We start from the raw sequence: 19,442 nt of genomic DNA on the forward strand, positions 1-19,442 counted from the left end.
GATGTTTTATGTTACGAAAGGAGACAGACTCTCTGACCAAGACCACAGATGAGCAATGGCAAGCAAACAGCAACTTCAAGCGGAGGCAGAGGCGCAAAGCACACAGGCGGCGCACCGAACTTCAGCAAAAAAAGAGGAAGAGGTAACTGGCAGAAGAAATGAATATGAGTAATACATCCTACAATTAGGCTATAAATATCCAGGGGGATTAAATGCGACGGAGGATTTGTACACCTGCCTAGGATAGAAACATCAGGGTAATACAAGAGTTTTTTTATTTATGACATGGTTTCATTCAATCAGGGAGATCAATTCACAAGTATGTTATAACTTATAAAAAGTTAGGTTATATTTTAGACTTTTTTTATTTTTTATTTTTTTTATTTTATTGTTTCATTACAGGGAAATACAGCAATACAAATAAACAAACAAAGAATTCATCTTGGATGCATACAGAACATAAAAAGCTTATAGAGTCCCACAAATTAATTAAATCCAGTCAGCGATTGGAGCCCACATTTTCTCCCCCAAAATTCTTCTTTTGATGCCTTTTAGCTTATAAATGGCAGACTCAATATTATATATAAACAATAATTTTTCACGCCAAGTAAAAAAGGAAGGAGGATCTGAATTGATCCACTCCCTAGTAATGCAAGCTCTAGCCACTGCCATACAAATAAAAAAAAAAATAAGTTACTGGGTTTGATCTAGAGATAGAAAAGTCCATTCCTAATAACACCATCTCGATGTTTATTGTGATGTCACACTTGAGAACGGCGGCAAGAAAACTTTCAATTTGTAGAAAAAAACTCTTAAGTTTAGGACATTGGAAGAACAGATGCAATTCATTAGCTGCATACAACCCGCAGCGGCTACAGCTCGTTCCAGTAGTGGTGCTCCACTTAACAACCTTACTAGGATTATAATAGAGATCATGTATGCACATAAAATGCTGAGATTTCATCATCCCTGTGATTAAACATTCTGAAGCACATTTAACTGAAGACAAGACATCTATACCAGGGAGGCCTAATTTACTAACCCATTTCAGCTGGCATTGTTCCATATCATCCCCACATTCTTGAATCAAACTTAGATAAAGAGAGCCTATAGGGGTTTTTTTCTGAAGAAGTTCCAATAAAGATTTTTTTTTCATTCAGGCTGAAATAATAAATGCATGACTCTGTAAAAAAACTGCGGATCTGAAGGAATTTAAAAAAATCCTTTCTTGCCAGCAGAACTTTTTGCTCTAATTCTTGAAAAGATACAATTTGGCCGTTGCTAAATAAGTCACCCAAATATAGTAATCCTTTCTGCTCCCACCTGTAGACCGTCAAATCACAAAAAATATTTGGCAGGAGCCCAGGCGACGCTAGAGGGGTATAAGCATTTAGTTTAAATATAGACCGATGCTTCCGTACTTTTTGCCAAGCTCCAAAGGCTGACTTCAGCGTCTTATACTTTGTCTTTTTGTGGTAGCTTGGCTCGACAACCTTGAGAAAGCTACCTTTCGCTTTCTCACCCATGTCCAATTCAAAGATAGATGGAGTTTGACCAGCAGGAATATCTGCTCTGTCACCAATTATAAGAGGTCTGATAAATTGGAGCGTTGCTGCTAAATAATAAAAGAAGAAATAAGGAACATTCCATCCCCCACACTCCTTGCTCAATATCATCTTTTTTAAGGCTTTCCGATGGCGTTTATAGCCCCATAAAAACCTAGGGGTGGTCCTTTCTAAACTTTTAAGACAAGAGGGAGGAAATTCCAATGGTATAGTGCGATACATATATAACACTTTTGGTAAAATCAAAATTTTTAATATGTTAAGTCTACCATGCAGTGATAAGTGTAAATGGTCTAAGCATTGTAGCAAACTATTAATTTGGGATATCACGGGATTTATATTAAGTTCAGGTATTTTCTCTATGGGCAATGATATTCTAATTCCTAAGTATATAACCTCTGAAATAATAGGGATGTTTAAAAGTGGATTATCTCCGGAGCATAAAATCTGCATCTTCTCCATATTGAGTTTATACCCAGAAAATAACCCAAATTGTTTAGCAAGTTCATTAATTGCCGGAAGAGCAGTCTGCACGTCGGTAGTTGTTATAACAATATCATCAGCGTAAGCCAATGCACGATAATTAATATTAGCTAAGCAAATAGGGCTAATCCTTTGTTCCATAATAAACCGGTTAATTAGGGGGTCAATGTAAAGTGCGAAAAGTAAAGATGAGCAGGGGCATCCTTGACGGGTGCCCCTAGTGATAAAAAAAAAGGAGAAAGCTGGCCATTAATTCGAATACACGCTTTTGGAGCGATATACATAGTTTTTAGGGCCGTTAGAAACCCTGGACCTAGTCCCTTCCTAGCTAACACATTCCATAGATAGCTCCAAGCAACCCGGTCAAAAGCTTTTTCAGCATCTAAAAATATAAGTCCAACACTAGACCGGGTTGCCTGGGACCAATCCAAAAACGTGATCACCCGTCGGATATGATCCGCGGTGTCTCGGAAAGGGATAAAACCATGTTGGTATTTAGAAACTAATGGAGATATAATGTTAGATAAACGTGAGGCTAGGATCTTGGAGAAGATTTTGCTGTCAGCATTTATGAGGGAAATAGGACGAAAGGATGACGGTAGCAGGGGAGGTTTACCCTTTTTAAGAAAAACAGTTATAATAGAATTGTGCCATGACTGAGGGGCAGTACCTTGTTGGGCTCTTTGAAATAAATCCAGCAGTTCTACTCTTAGTATATTTCGGAAATGTTTGAAAAACTCCAGGGGAATGAGATCAGGACCTGCAGCTTTTCCAGAAGCGAATGACAGTAACGACACCTCAATCTCTTCCCAAGCGATGGGCAAATCCAGCTTCTCCCTCTCCTGCATAGATAAAATGCCATTCAAGGCCTGATCAGTAAAATGAGTTATTCGGTCTGTGCAGTCTCCTGCCGTATCATCAGTATAAAGTTTTGAATAAAAATCACAAAACACTTTGAGTATATCTGCAGGATTATTAACAGTCGCCCCTACAATGTCGTTAATTTTATCAATACTAGCAAAAACAGCTTTCTGCCTTGCCCTCTTGGCCAGATGTTTTCCTGAGTTTTCTCCCACCTCATAAACCTCTGTTCGAAAAGCTGCAAGTTGCTGAGCAAACTTTGAAGCGAATCCCTGATGAATCTTGATCTTATGTGCCAATAGCTCCTTAATGATATTATCTATAACTGAGCCATTATTACAGGCCTGCATGAGGCGAATCTCTAACAGTCTCAATTTATTCATCTCACATTCCTCATTATTTCGAATCACCCTCTGTTTTTTTATTGAGTAGCTCAAAGTTTCACCTCGAACCCCGCACTTAAATGCATCCCAGACTACCTCTAACGAGGCAGAGCCCTTGTTATTATTAAAAAACTCACGGATCCAAGTATTCATATGCTCAACATAGGATGCGTCGAACAAGAGCTTATGGTCCAAAGACCAAGACCGGGAACTAGGTGACATGGTTGATTCAAAGCTAAACATAATGGGGTTGTGATACGATATAATTTTAGGTAGAACTCTGTATTCCATTTGTGTCAGCTCATTAAAAAAGTTCCTTGCAACAAAGAAATAATCCAGCCTAAAATGTTTTTGATGTGGGGCAGAAAAGAAAGTACATCCAAAGTTACCCCCCTTTTCTCAAAACCCACATCTATCAACCGGTATTCTTGAGCAAGCCCCTTAACTGCTTTAAATACATTCTTTTTTCTCCCCACATATGCAGTATTTCCACAGATATCAAATGTTTCGTCCAAATGGAGGTTAAAATCCCCACATAATATTAACCTAGGTGGCCATAAAGCCAGTTCCACACTTAATTGATGGAGAGCTGTGGGGTTATCAACAGTAGAAGCATAAACCTAGCAAATAGTAATGAGGGATCCCCCAAGTTTAAGTTCAGCAATGACCCATCGTCCCAACAGGTCTTCTTTAACTCTCTTGACTTCCCCCAGCCCAAACCTCTTTAAAATGGCCACCCCCCTTATCATTGAACTTTGACGAGAGCATCCCACAACCTCCATTCCTAAGTCCTTAAGCCATCCCCTATTTGACCAAGAGACATGAGTCTCCTGTATACATATTAAGTCAGCCCGCATAGCTTTAAACACCTGAGCGGTTATCCCCCTTTTTCTTTTATCATTTAACCCACACACGTTAATAGAGCAAATCGAAAATTTAGCCATTATCTTGTATTAATATAATACCGCAGTTGGTCTTACATTTACAGAAACATTTACAAAAACAAAACATTCCTACATTTGAACTCAACCATACATAATTCAAATGCACCGAAACTTCAGCTGTACTTCCCTGCACCCAACACAACACCCTTTTCCCTTCAACCCCCCCCCCCCCAAACCACTCGCCCAACCCACCCTCCTCCCAAAAACCCACCACCAGAAGCTTAAGGGCAAAATCCCTCATTGATGGAAAGTGAAAGTGAGCTAAGTGGTTCTGCCTGATCCACCCAGGCCCATGTTATATCTTACCCCCCAACATTCTTGAGAGAAAGAAAACCCCAGAGACCCCCCAAAAAAAAGAACGAAGTCTGACTAGAGTTTATAGCCCTTGTCCTGTCTTTTACTACATTTCATCTAGAAATTGCTGTGCTTTAACCTCGGACACGAAAAAAGTGGTTTTCCCCTTGTGTACCACCTTGAGTTTTGCAGGGTTTTGGAAGCAAGATGGCGGCCGCTACTGCAGCCGAGTGAAGAGCTACGTGTTCTGTCTGAATCCAGACCAGGCTCACGGTCTGTGTGGGGACAGCTTTGCTGCTTTGCCGCCCTGTTCTGGCGAGTTGTTTCTGCTCTCATTCCCGGGTTTGTGATCAATGACCCGATCAGAACGAGACGCGCTGAGACGCTGGAGAGGCGGAGGTGCTGAATCGTCGGTGCTCAGCTTGGAGCACGGCAAGTCGGCTTTTGATTGAGAAAGAAAAAGGATTGGGAATTGAAACATCGAAACACTGTTGCAACTTTACACGCGTCTGTGACAAACCGACAGCAGAGCAGGTTTGCACTAACTTTTTTTCCGGCAAACTGGCTGAGGGAAAACAAAAAAGGGTCTGGGAGCTGTAACATTCCTGCAATCTCATACGTGTCTGGGTTAAACTGATATCCAAGCAGGTTTGCCTTCACTTTTTTTCCTTTTGGACTGCTTGGGACTGTTGGGACATTATTAATAGCAGCAAATTAATTAAGAAACTGGCCAGTGTTGGTGCCTGGGAATTTTGCCATCCGGTATTATACAAGAGGAGTAGCTTATCCTACTTGGCATAAATCTATTTTATAAGCTATTAGTTATATTTTGACTCTTCTGATATATTTCTTCAGACTTTTAACAGTCTACACGAAAAACATGGCACCTAAAGGCAGAGGGGGCAGAACAAAAGCAGCTGCTAGATCAGCTAATTCAGACAATCCAGTTAGTGCGATGACTAGTAATGCTGAAAGTATTGCAACAAGATCAGCAGCAGAGCTTAACTCCTTAGATAGACCTGCTCCGGAGACCCGTGCTCGCCAGCAAAATGAGGTCATTAAGGAGCCAACAATACCTGATTTATTCAGAAAAAAATGCAATTATTCTAGTCAAGAATACTATGCAGACACCTCGAGACCCCACTAAAAGGAAGGTGCAAGGAGTGCAAGGAGCCGCTGACCCGTCGGGCGCTGTATCAAAAAATCACAGTGCTAATCTTTTACCTACTCCTGCAAAATTAGGGGGTGAGGACCTTCCCCCCCTCGAAGAAGATATCGATAAGGATGTAGCTGAACTTTGTCAAGCAGTGGGTGAGGTCAGAGTTTCGCCACGAGTTAATGAAGGGGGCATCAGAGAGGTAAATGGAGTAGCTCTAACTTCAAATTATGCTGAATCTATTGAATTGGGAGGTCAATTTTACTCCATGTCCGATGTCTCACTAGCATCCGACGGCGAGATTGGCGAGGATGTGATTAATGAAGGCCACTCATTTTCAAAAGACTGGGCTGATGATTGCAATCAAAACTCTGAGGAAGAATTTCTGGGCTCTGATGATTTGGTGAATGAGGGAACTCCAAATACAGTTCGCAGAACCGCAGTTAGGTGGTACTGCAGTATTGAGTGTAGTTTGCCTTAGGGGGGTAGGTGCCTCATAATTGTAGATGTTTCCCAAGAGCATATTAATAACACTTAGTGGGGAAGCAGAAACAATGCTCACTCTTTTCCTTTGGCTGCATGAACTACAATTCAGTTGGGCTTTGTCCCCTGCACCACTAGTATGTGGCTGGATCGAGATGGCTTTAACCAGTAGGGTCTTCCATATCACACCTTCTTGAATGCTATATGTAGTAATCATCCTGAAGCCAGGACTTTTTTGAGATTGTTTAGGTTTATAAAGCAGATGTTCTCTAGAATATTGGTGAACTTTTCTTTTTGTCTGATCTATAGTGTCTTTTGAATTCCCTCAGTTCACAACTTGCGCTCCAGTCAGTGTTGACTGTAGTTCAACACTACAGTCAACACTAAGGGGACTGCAATGTAACACAACGCTCCCTTTAGTGTTGACGGTAATGTTGACACTACAGTAAACACCAAGGGGAGCGCACATTGTTGACTGCACTTACCATGATGCAAAGGCGCAAACTTTGCTGGGAAATGATGTAGTGTCCGGCCACACCCCATTCCCTGCCCAAACTGAATTCCATGAACTCTTCTACCATTTATCACACATTACTAAAGTTCCTTTTTGTAAAAATTGCATTCTAGCCCATTGATTATACTTCATCCGGCTCAAGTCAGAGTACGGCCCGGGTGGGGAGAGTGTGGCCAAAGCTGGAGATTCTGGCGGGACTGCCGACGTAAAGATACGACTCGTGAATGACCTCTGTGAATACCAGAAGTCAGAAAGTTAGATTTTTGTCTTAGATTGCCTTTGTAAATCAGGCCCTATGCCTCTTACAGGATAGTATGAGAGTCCTAATGATAAGATCTTCACTTCCTTTTCCTTTAATGTCATGTCAGTTAGATTAACTAAATCATCATAGGTTATTGATTCTTGTTCTACTTTTGTTGCTTGGTAAACTGTTGACTTTTCTTTCATCTTCCTGCCCTGGCTGCTTCTCATTTTTCTCCTTTTTGCTTTTGTTCCTGCTGCCTTGGTTGTAAGTTCAACCACCTGTCCTGTTTTAAAAAATTAAGTTCACCAAAGGTTATTGGGATGTTATAGTTAGACTCAGATTCCACACACAGAAAACCATGGAAATTCAGCAGTTACAGTTAACTGAGCTAACTTTAACTTACGTCCCTGCAATGCACTGCTTATGACATCATATATTACATCACTCATGACATAGTCAGTGACATCACTGATGACATCAGTGATTACATCTCAAATGAAAACCTTTGTTTTTTCAGTGAATTTCTAAGGTGCTTCTTAATTCTATTTCCTAACTATAATGTGCCTATAACATCTATTTTTTTCTGTGAATGTCTATGTTCTTTTAATACTTTTTCCTAGTGTGTTGGTGTGTGAGTGGTTTGGTGGTTGTGTGAGTGGTTGCTTGGGTCTGTGAGTGGATGTGCGAGTGGTGATGTGGGTGTGTGAGTGACTGTATAGGCTGTGAGTAGTTTTGGGGGATGAGTGGGTGTGTGAGTGACTGTATGGTATGGGTGTGTGAGGAGGTGTGTGAGTGGCTGTGTGCATTTGTGAGTGGGTTTGAGAGTGGCTGACTGGGTGTGTGAGTGGGTGTCTTTGTGGGTGTGTCAGTAGCTGTGTGAATGGCTAGGCCAGAATGGAACCTCACCTGCCCCGCTTCTTCTGTTCATTAAAATCCAGCAATGAGATTGTTCTAGGTGCGTCTTCTTCCAGAAATCTATGATAACATGGTTTCTCTTGTAGAGAAAATGACAAGACTACAAAGGGGCGAATCTCCAATAAACAAGGGTACTTCTTCTTAACAAAATTATGTAAGTGCTTCTTCGTTTGGTGGTGATGTCCTCAGATTCATCACATTAAGATGGTGTCACCATAATTGGTGGCAATTGCACTGGGGGACCTTTTGGTAAGTTGCCCATCATACTGGCAATACGGCAGGAAGACTATTGCATATTACTAAAGTGGATGGGTGGGGCCAAATGAGTGAGGCTTTCTGGTAAATTTGCACTTTTGGATACTCGTAGTGATTTAATGGGAGAACCACAGACTATGCTCTCACCACGAAAGGACAGGAAAGAACCCACTAGTCAAAGTCACTACAGATTGTACTCCAATAGATCCTGTGCAACAGATGGTAAATCTTTAGACTTCGGAGGGTTTAAATTTACTATTCCCACTCCAGTCTGTGCAACAGTAGAGAAAGCGTTGGACTTCAAAGGGATTACATTTACTATTCCCTTTCCAGTATGGGCAACAGTAGGGAACACGTTGACCTTTGGCGGGGTAAGATTTACTATTATGACTCCAGTGTGTGGAACACTAGAGGAAATATTAGACTTCTGAGGTGTAAGATTTACTATTCTGACTCCAGCCTGTGCAACAGTAGAAAATGCGTTGGACTTGGGAAAATTAAATTTACTATTCCCATTACAGTCTGAGCATCAGTAGGGAAAGCATTGGACATTGGAGGGATAGGATTTACTATTCCCACTTCAGTCTGTGCAACAGGAGGGAAATTTTTGGACTTCGGAGTGACTAAATGTACTTTTCCCACTATAGTATGTGCAACAGTAGGGAAAGCGTTGGACTTCAGAGGGCTTACATTTACTATTCCCACTCCAGTCTGTGCAACAGTAGGGAAAGTGTTGGACTTCATAGGGATTACATTTACTGATCCCAATGCAGTCTGTGTAGCAGTAGGGAAAGCGCTGGACTTCGTACGTGTAAGATTTATTATTCACACTCCAGTTTGTGCAACATTAGAGAAAGCGTTGGACTTCGGAGGGGTAAGATTTACTATTGTCACTCAAGTCTGTAAGGCAGTAGGGAAATCATTGGACTTCGGAGGGGTTACATCCACTAGTCTCACTTCAGTCTGTGCAGCAGTAGGGAAGGTGCTGGACTTCAGAGGGGTTACATTTACTATTCCCACTCGAGACTAAGCAAAAGTAGGGAAAGTACTTCACTTCACATGTTGGAATGACCCTATTAATTTAGAAGAAATATCAAACTCTTAATATGAACATTAGTAATCACCCCAAAGAATGTGTATATATATAAAAAAAATAAGATACAATTAAATAATTTACCATATTATTAAACAATTTGAAAATTAATTATCAAATATATGTTGCTTATATATGTATTACTTAATTAACTTCCCACACTATACCCATACAAACCGAGCAGCCAATGCTTAAGATACAGCTAAAATAAATAAGCATAAAACAATTTACATACTTTATAATCAATTATCTAATAACAATTGATAATTATTTGATCATTAATTATTACTTAATTAATTTACCACTCTATACCCTTACAAACCTAGCAACCCGCAACAAAAATATAACAAGGTTAAATCAGTATTACATGATGTACATAATTAATTATCCATTAAATAATTGATAATAAATACATAATTGGTAATTAATAATTAATTATCTTCACACCCTATATCCCTAAAACAGCCTTCACCTAAAATATAAATAAAATATAAATTTTTTTCAATATACATATTGAGTAATCAATTGATTATGTAATAATAAATTAATATTTAATTGGTAATTAATTAATATGTAAATAACTTTCCACCCTTCACTCCTACAAACCCACCAACCCACAACTAAAATATATCAAAATAATATCATTATCATGCCATTTACATAATTAACCAACTACATTATTAATAATAAATTAATAATTCATTGTTTAAATAATTGTTACTCCATTAACTTCCCCAACCTGCACCCCCACAAACCCAGCACGCTTCACATAAAATATAACAAAAACAAATGTAATTATTGCACAATCTACATCATTATTATTCAATTAAATGATTAGTAATACATTATAAATGTGTTAATTAATTATTGCCTAATAAAGTTCCCACCCTATAGCCCTACAAACGTAGCAACCCCGCCTAAATATAAGCAAAATAAATCAACATTACATAATATAAATAATGAACATAAATCACACACCTGCTTAAAACATTATGAATCAATTAGTTATTACTTATTTAGTTTCCCACCCTATCCCCCTACAAACCCAACAACCTGCTGCATGATAAATTACTGTTAGCAATGAAATAACAATTTCTAAATTACTTAAAATTGCAGACTACATTAAAAGAAAATAATGACAATGTTACTACCCATACTAACACTTAAAATTAATATATAAACTAAAACACATTAAATTAATGAAAAACTATCGGGCAGATTTACTACTTCTGGCGCATCTCTGCTAATCAGCAGAGATGCGCCAGAAGAGTTGCGATGCATCCGCCCACCCGTGCGCCTCCACTGATGCGCTGCATTGTAAATGCGGTACAAAAGGGGGTGGTGATGGACGGAGCATCTGAATCAATCAAACACTCACACCCAGTCAAAAGATCTGGGTTTAATCCATCACCGTTCTTTAGCCCACTCTGCCACCCCAGTTCAGACATGGCTATATGCAAATAAGTCTGACCCTGTGCCTCATGGGAACAGTCCAGCCCGAACTGCCAAGCCATGTCTTCCCTGGACCGGAAACAAGCTTCCGAGGACCGGTTTCTGGCATTCCAGCCGTCTTCAGCCCTGCTTGCTTGAATCCAGTGGCAAAGTGAGCAAGGGACTAACGTCTGAGCATACCCTGCCACACTTATGGCGACCAAAAGCCGTACAAAAGGGGGTGGTAATGGACGGAGCATCTGAATCAATCAAACACTCACACCCAGTCAAAAGATCTGGGTTTAATCCATCACCGTTCTTTAGCCCACTCTGCCACCCCAGTTCAGACATGGCTGTATGCAAATCAGTCTGACCCTGTGCCTCATGGGAACAGTCCAGCCCGAACTGCCAAGCCATGTCTTCCCTGGACCGGAAACAAGCTTCCGAGGACTGGTTTCTGGCATTCCAGCCGTCTTCAGCCCGGCTTGCTTGAATCCAGTGGCAAAGTGAGCAAGGGACTCATGTCTGAGCATACCCTGCCACACTTATGGCGGCCAAAAGCGGTACAAAAGGGGGTGGTGATGGACGGAGCATCTGAATCAATCAAACACTCACACCCAGTCAAAATATCTGGGTTTAATCCATCACCGTTTTTTAGCCCACTCCGCCATCTCAGTTCAGACATGGCTATATGCAAATCAGTCTGACCCTGTGCCTCATGGGAACAGTCCAGCCCGAACTGCCAAGCCATGTCTTCCCTGGACCGGAAACAAGCTTCCGAGGACCAGTTTCTGGCATTCCAGCCGTCTTCAGCCCGGCTTGCTTGAATCCAGTGGGAAAGTGAGCATGGGACTCACATCTGAGCATACCCTGCCACACTTATGTTAGCTAAGCATCGAGACTGGACAGTGGTTTTTCAGCTGGCATGGTCATGTTGACATGCATTGTTCCCCTCTTTACCGTCCTGAGCTGCTTTGTGACTCGATTTGTGCAGCCGCAGTTTTAATGATGATCCAAAACATCTACTTGTAGCCATAAGAGGGTTTCCACTCTAGATGAATGCCAAGGATAACATTGGTCCTTTCAGCACATACAATATATTATATGTCCCTTCCCAATTTACATATGTTTTGGGGTATCCTTTTGAGCATGCAGTTCTGACTGGTATGGAGTGACACAGAAACGCTAGACCTCAGGAGTCTGTTTGGTTCAAATTGGATGAGTTTGTAACGTCTTTCTTTCTGGCAAGTCTGTAGCCTCTTTGTACGTAGAGCACTGCACTTAGAGCTGATTACACTGTGACTAGTCTAAGATGGCCGGTATTCACAGCACTGCACTTTGCTATTATGTTTGCTGTGCGGTTAAATTACTAGGAGGCATCCCTAAGTTAATCCATTGCTTTAGACTTTAGGCGATAATTATGGCACTGCAATTTAATCAGGACGGGCACTGGCAGTGACATTTACCGGCATCGGTCCCTCAGCATTGCGTACCTTTCCAAGATGGCCGCCACCTTTGCAACCGTGTCATGTGACCGCTCGCAGAGGGCGTAGGCTGTTGCAGGTAGTTATCACAGCGCGACCGGGGCACACACACTGTGAAGGAGACGAAGCGCCCATGACGAGACATCACGGTGAGAAGTATCGGAGTAGATTGATTCTGGGGCGTGTGTTTCTTGTTTCGAGCCCAGCAGTCGCACATTGGGCATGGAGAGGGTTTGGTCCTCCATAAAACGTGGGTCATCGCATGACGTTATGTGAGGGCTGAGTACCCGATAAGCAAGGGTGTTTGACATTTGCATCCCCCATTCGAGCATAAATTCACGACGGTCAGATGCTAACATTTAAGCATTTTTTATGATACATTTGAAGCTACAGCAGTGTGTGCCTAAAGTCTAGCATGGATGTGTGCTACTGTTCGACATCTTGAATTCACAGTTGCATAACTTTTTAACAATGAGATATAGTATGTATGGGTGCTCCCTTTGATGGCTTGAAAGAGTGGTCTTATAGCCCCCTAACAATGAGACAGGCTTAAAATGTTTTCTGACAGTTGGAAATTCTGTTTGTTTATATCGTCAGAATGCTAAAGGCTAAGTGAAGGCGAGAACTCACATTTGGAGTACTCCTGCATCCCTTTCAACCCATGGGCGGCCGGTATGAACAACCAGGCTGGCTCTCGGTAAATAATGCTTACATATGGCACCAGATATACGGCTACCCTTAGGTGTGTTTACATGCTTTTATCAGTTTTCATGCGCCTGTTTCCTTGGCAGTTAACACAGAACAAGTGTCCAAGAGTGGAGTGTCAGCATATAGTGCAGCCCTGATGAAACTGCCTAAATTGATGTGGCAGTGAAACATGTCGGCATTGGCAATAGGTAATGGTATGCATGAATAGCTAGCAGCCTTTTTATCTGTACAGCATACACTCATTTCCCTACGAATAAAGTTGGTTAAGGGAACTGGATGCTGTGTTTTATGCACTCATTTATGTTATGTGTTTGTCACTAGCAGATGTTCTCTGCTTTCCACTGTTTGTTACACGTTTTTGGTTGTTTGTTTTGGACACTTTCCTTCTTCTTTCTTTGAGAATCAAGTGACTACCGATGATGAGACAGGGGTTTGTCTGGAAATTACATACCAGTTACCCCATAGGTGGTGTTTCCGTGAGGTGTCATTTGTTTCTCGCACATTTTTCTATGTAGAATTTGGTCCAACACTGAGGGTGTGGATCCCTGTTATTGACCTAGATGGGTCAGATAACTTGTACTTGTTCTGTGTATCTGTCAAGGAAGATGAGCCATTTTTAACGTGAACTTGGGCGCAGTGCAGTGAATTGTCCCCTCATAATTTGCAGGGGATTGGAATAGGTATCAGTACACATAGACTGTTCTATTTCTTTAGTAACTGACACAAGTTGACGTCCGTTGGACAGGGTCTTTTGTTGTTGGTCTATGTTTGAGTGGAGGGCGACCCAGTCCTACTTTCCCTCTGAGCTCCCATTGAGAGTTTGACTAGGTCAGAAACACACCCTGTACTCACCCTCTGGTAGCTTGGCACAGAGCAGGTAGGCTTAACTTATAAGGCAATGTATAGATTATTTGTAAAACACTTCAAACACAGCAAAAAGACTTGATGCCAGTTTAGAAGAATAGATTATGATTTTATGAATAAAACAAGACCAAAACAACAAAATCCAATATGTAGAAGTCAAGATATACATTTTGCGATGTGCCGGGTTTCTCCATGCAGTCGAGGGGATGTAATTATCCTCTTTCACTGCAGTGGTAATGATGCAATGGTTCTGATGCATCAGTTCTGATGGCAATGGCTGAGAGTAGCAAGCAGCAGGGCAGCCCAGCATAAAAGCTGTTCTTCCAGACCAGCAGTCCAGCAGAGTGACAATTCTTGTAGCAGTACAGCAGTCCTTCACAGCAGTCCTTCCTCCTGGCAGCATTTTGTCAGAGGTACAGTGGTATCTGATTTGATGGGGTCAGAGACCTAGTACCTATACCCAGCTGTGCCTTTGAAGTGGGGTGATTTCAAAGAGGGGCTTTGAAGTGCATGGAGGTCCTCCCTCCCAGCTCTGGCTCCACAGGGGCATGCAGCCCTTTGTGCAGGGACAGGAAACAGACTATTCAGGTCTAGATGTCAGCTCATCCCTCCCATAATGTCCAGGATTGTCCATCAGGGTGTGGATGGCCACTCAGTCACATCTAAGATCCCTGTGTATGCGTGGCTGTTCAGAGGGAATGCACACAGTCCAGCTGTCACCTACCCCAGATGTGTATTGAAGACAGGCTGCAGGAACACGGCTAAGAAAAGAAAAATGCCATAAGGGAAGTGATAAATTCATCTTTACCAGTATAGAGGATTTATCATTAAAATTCAAGTGATATGAAACATGACAGATCTACTTATTTTCAATCAGGAATTACAGCTTAAGAGTGCAATAAGGAATTTCCAATGTTAACCTATGAGAGGGGTAGGCCTAGTAGTAGTGAAGAATGAATTTGGGTCTGTTTCACTACAAGGACATGCAAAACTTAAAAGTGCAAGCCAACCTTTTGATTACACAACAACATGCCAAATGTACTACCTAGGGACTAGCTTAGGGGTGACTTACATGTAATAAAAGGGGAATTTAAGGCTTGACAAACAGTTTTAAGTGCTAAGTCAACATGGCAGTGTAAACTGCATACACAGACTCTGCATTGGCATGCCTGAGACATGTTTAAAAGGCTACTTGAGTCGGTGGCACAATCAGTCCTGCAGGCCACTAGTATCATTTAATTTGCAGGCCATGGCACATGTAGTGCACTTTACTAGAGACTGATAAGTAAATGAAATATGCCAAATGTGGATAAGCCAATGTTACCACATTTTAGGGAGAGAGCACATGTACTTTAGCACTGGTAAAGTTCCCAGAGACCTAACACCAACATAAATGAGGTCAGAAAAAGAGGAGAAGGAAGGCAGCTCGTTTGGGGTGACCCTTCAGAGAGGGACATCTTTTAGAAATATGAAACACTGATATAAGGTTATTAGTGTGCAACTCAACAAGAACTCAACTCAACAAGATCTGCAATTGTGAAGAACTCCACTCTCTAAATATGCTTGATAAATCAAAACAATGACTTTACATCTGCTATAAATTTACCTTTTATACCGATAAATTTACCTTTAGAATGTTCATTATGACATAAAGTCTCATTCAGAGTTTTGCTGATAGGGTACTTATCCACAAACAAGACAAAGTATAGTGTACACCCGCTCTATCAGGGTCCGCTGCCAGAAACCTTACACCGATGGACCTGAGGCTATCTGTGAAAGTACATCAGACAGTCTGCTCTATTTATTGAGGATGGTCTGATGTACTTTTTGTCTGTTTGGGACCGCCAAGGAAAGTCTGGTGGTTCAGGACAGAAAAGTAAAAGAATGACCTAAACCCAAAACCTTGGGAGAAAACACCTAGGGTGTTGTGGTCATTAGGTTTTTTTTGTTTTCCAAAAACAGACTCCTGCTTTTGGAGTTGTTTTTGTAAAAAAAATAAAGTTTGCAGAGCGGATGCATGAAACACGGTGGCTGCTGAGCAAACTTTCAGTGCTTTCAGAGGAGCCACGTTGGAAGAGGCTCCTTTGAAGATCTCCACCAAGCCGACAGAGCTGTCCAAATATGGTGGGCAGCAGTCTTCAAGGGTGCCAGAGGTAACCTCTGCCTTCCTGGTGGATCGTGGCCTACCGCATACATTTTATCAGGCATTTAGCCTGGCGCTAAAGAGTCATTGAAGCGCTGCATATTTTCATAATTGTTCTAAGCATTTGATCAGAAGTTTTACAGTTATTTTCTTCCAAATAGAAATGAATGTCAATCAAAATGTTAGTTTTAAAGGAACACTTAGGGCCTGATTACAAGTTTAGCAGTGTGGCGCCAGGTCCACCCTGCAGCCATACTGCCAAACCTATGGCCGGGCAGCACTCCAGATTATGAGTGTTTCTCGTGTCTGGCGGGCTTTTTCTTTTACGTGCCAACGGCGGTGCCTCAGAAAATGTGCAACGCAATTGGAGCGTCAAAAACAGTTCCTGCACGGCATGGACTGTAAAGTCTATGCTGTGCAGGAACTGAGGTGCAGGCACACAGGAGGGCACATGTTGTGCCCCCCTGCTTGCACCAAATGCCCCAAAGGCAACATTACTGTATGTCCCCCTTTGTTTCCTTTACTCCTAATGTTCATGAAGGAAGAACAGCCATGAAAACCATGGCGGAGAGGAAACTTTTAATATTCTTGGCATGGATGCGGCGGTGCCCCCAAGCATTTTGCTGCCTCTACACCACCGCACCACCTGTGGGTCTGACGTTCCATGGACTGCTAGACTCATAATTGAGCCCTAAGTGAAAAGCACACAAATTGCGAAGACCGATTCTCTCCAGCTTGTTCTATACTTTAGAAGCCTTGAAACCAACAGTTTAAGGTTGCTATGTCGCAGCACCTTTTTTAAAAACCAATGTGCCAGTGTTAGAAATGGGGGTCTCTAGTTGGTAGTGGTATGTACCCTGTACAAGTAGAGACCCTTCCTTCTAGTCTGGTTAAGGGGATTACACACCCAAGAATAACCCCTGATCACCTCCTTGGTAGCTTGGCACAAACAGTCAGGCCTATCTGAGAGGCAATGTGTAAAGTATTTGTACATAACACACACAGTAACACAGTGAAACACTCCAAATGAACACCACATTTGATTTACAGGCTCTGGACACACACAGTGCACTTTACTAGGAACGTACCAGTAAATAAAATATGCCAATCACAGATAATGAATCATAATCACAATTTACACAGGGAGCATTTGCAATTTAGCACTGATCAGCAGTGGCAAAGTGCCCAGTGTACCTAAACAAGGAAAAGAGTAATCCAGCACCCAGTCACAAATACAGGTGGTAGCGGCAAAAAGACTGGGGAAACCATGCCAAGGATGCCTGGCCTAACAGACAGTTTGCTAGAAGCATTTCAATTTGGGTTGTAATTACATTGTTCTATCCACATTAGGGTATTAGTGTCACAGTGCATCTTCCCTCCTGGAGCCATTTGCTGTGCATCACTTTTAGCAGGGACACCACTGCTCCAAAACAACCCTCAGAGTAACAAGGTAATGCACATTTCCCATAAACAGCCAGGGCTTAATATCCCCATCAGATATTGGGAGGAAATACCCAATGCATGGGGTACTAAATGCTTTATTGTTATCAATTCTATATCAATATTAGCACTCTCAATGGAATCAACCAACTAGAAAGCTTAGAATGGTAGCATTATTTTAAGAGCTGTTTGCCTGCCTTCTAAATTCATTGAGCTTTTTCAAACAGGGACAAAGGGCAGAAAGGGACAGTTGGCTCATAATTTCAAGGTGGATAGGTAAAAGTGGTTCACTTCCTCTGCAGAGGGCTTTACCTACTGGTAACTCGCTGGGCACTGGGAAATAGCACTTAAGTGTTACATAATGAGATCATTAATAAATCTATGTTTAATGTAATCCACTCTGTCTCCCACTGTGGTACCATTGTGGAGGAATAAAAAAAATGCTATACCATAAATAAGATCTGCAATAAGAATATTTGATTCTGTTCTTTTGTTATCATCTCCTAGTGAGGATTTTTAGTACCATGAGGGCTAGATGTACAAAGGCATTTAGCATTTCTTAATGGGTCGAATCGCTATTTCGGCCCATTTAGAAATGCTAAATGGCCTTTTTAGATCTACATAGGACTGTCCGCCTTTTTAAATTTTGACCCAGTCGAAATCGCAAATTGCATCTGCGATTTATGAATCGCAAATGGGGATTCCCTATTTCTGAGTCCTAAAGCATGTGTACATAGCATTTCCTAAATGCGGATTGTGAATTTAGGAAATGCTATCCCCATTGACTTGAAGTTGACGGTAACTATGTGCAAAATAAAAAAATACATTTTGTAATGTGACATGAAGCGCACATATGCCCTTAGGACACTTACATATGCACAATGCATTTGGGCCCAAGGCCACATGCACCCTTGGGTTTGGTTTTCCTAAATTGCAATTTCCTATTAGGAAATAACAATTTACGTAATGCAAACCATTTCCTATTTTACCCATAGGTGGGAATGCAATGATATTTCCCAGCTGCGATTCCCTAATAGCGATGCCTACTTTGTAGGAATCACTATTAGGAAATCGCAAACATTATTACATATATTTTTGCATTTCCTAAATAGCGATTCCTATGGAACTAGTAATTAGGAAGTGCAAAATGCCATCTTCGTACATCTGGCCTTTAGAATTTTATCCAGTCTGTTTTCGGTAGGGAACACAGACTAACATTCCTACTCACATTCCTACTCACATGTTTTCTGGTGAAGCACATCTGTCCCACCCTTTCCCCACATATTCGGGGCAGGGTCAGACTGGCCGTAGCGGGCATCGGGCATTTCCTGGGTGGACCGGAGGGGTGTGGGCTGGTTTTGTGCCATAGGAGCGGTGCTTCTTGCTAGCACCCCAACGCCCCACTCTCCGGGCTGGTCGAGCAGCAATCTGCCAGGGTTGGTTGCTGTTTTCAGTCTGGTCCTTTTTCGGGGGTGGTCACATGCAATATGATGCTTCACTATGCCCCCTTTCCCTTATCGGTACCCAAAGTTCTTCTAAAACGATTGTTTAGAGATGTTTAAAACATGCTTTCTTGTAGGAGTTGAACCTGTGTGACTATCTCTTCCTGGTCTTTTACACCATGAGCGCAGCAGTGGAGGTTACGGTACCCCGTGACTGCTCTGGTCTACTCAGAACCGGGATACATAGGGGCTCATTTATGAGCCCTTGCATCACTTTTATGCCGCCGGTGCATCACTTTTTGTGACGCACCAGCAACGTAAAAAATGTGCCCTGTTGCACCATATTTACAAAGTGACGCATCTAGGTAGATGCGTCACTTTGTAAACCCCTGCGCTACATTATACCTACGCCAGGTATAATGTATGCAGGGGGGCGTTCTGATGCAAGAAAGGGTCATAGAAGTGACGCAGTGAAATCTATAAGATTTCACTACGCCACTTCTAGGACACAAATGCGTCAATTTCTTACTCTTGCCCCATGAGAAAGGACACATTGCTGGAATTGTATCACTTTTGTGACACACTCCAGCAATGCGTCACTTTTGCGCCGTACAGATACGTCAGAAATACTGACGTATCTGTAACTCCTAGCGCCATGATGCATCATCATACTGTAAATATGACGCATCATTGGTGTCGCAAGGAGGGCACAGTGAAAAGTGACGCATCGCTGTTTTCAC

General features: G+C 41.9%; 1 pseudogene; it reads left to right on the forward strand.

Annotated features, from left to right (window-relative positions):
- The first annotated feature begins 5,954 nt into the window (after positions 1–5,954).
- LOC147683823 (E3 ubiquitin-protein ligase makorin-1 pseudogene) overlaps positions 5,955–19,442 on the forward strand; it is a 36,679-nt pseudogene continuing 23,191 nt past the window's right edge.

The sequence above is a fragment of the Lissotriton vulgaris genome, chromosome 11, assembly GCF_964263255.1.
Source record: "Lissotriton vulgaris chromosome 11, aLisVul1.2, whole genome shotgun sequence".
Taxonomy (NCBI): Eukaryota; Metazoa; Chordata; class Amphibia; order Caudata; family Salamandridae; genus Lissotriton; species Lissotriton vulgaris.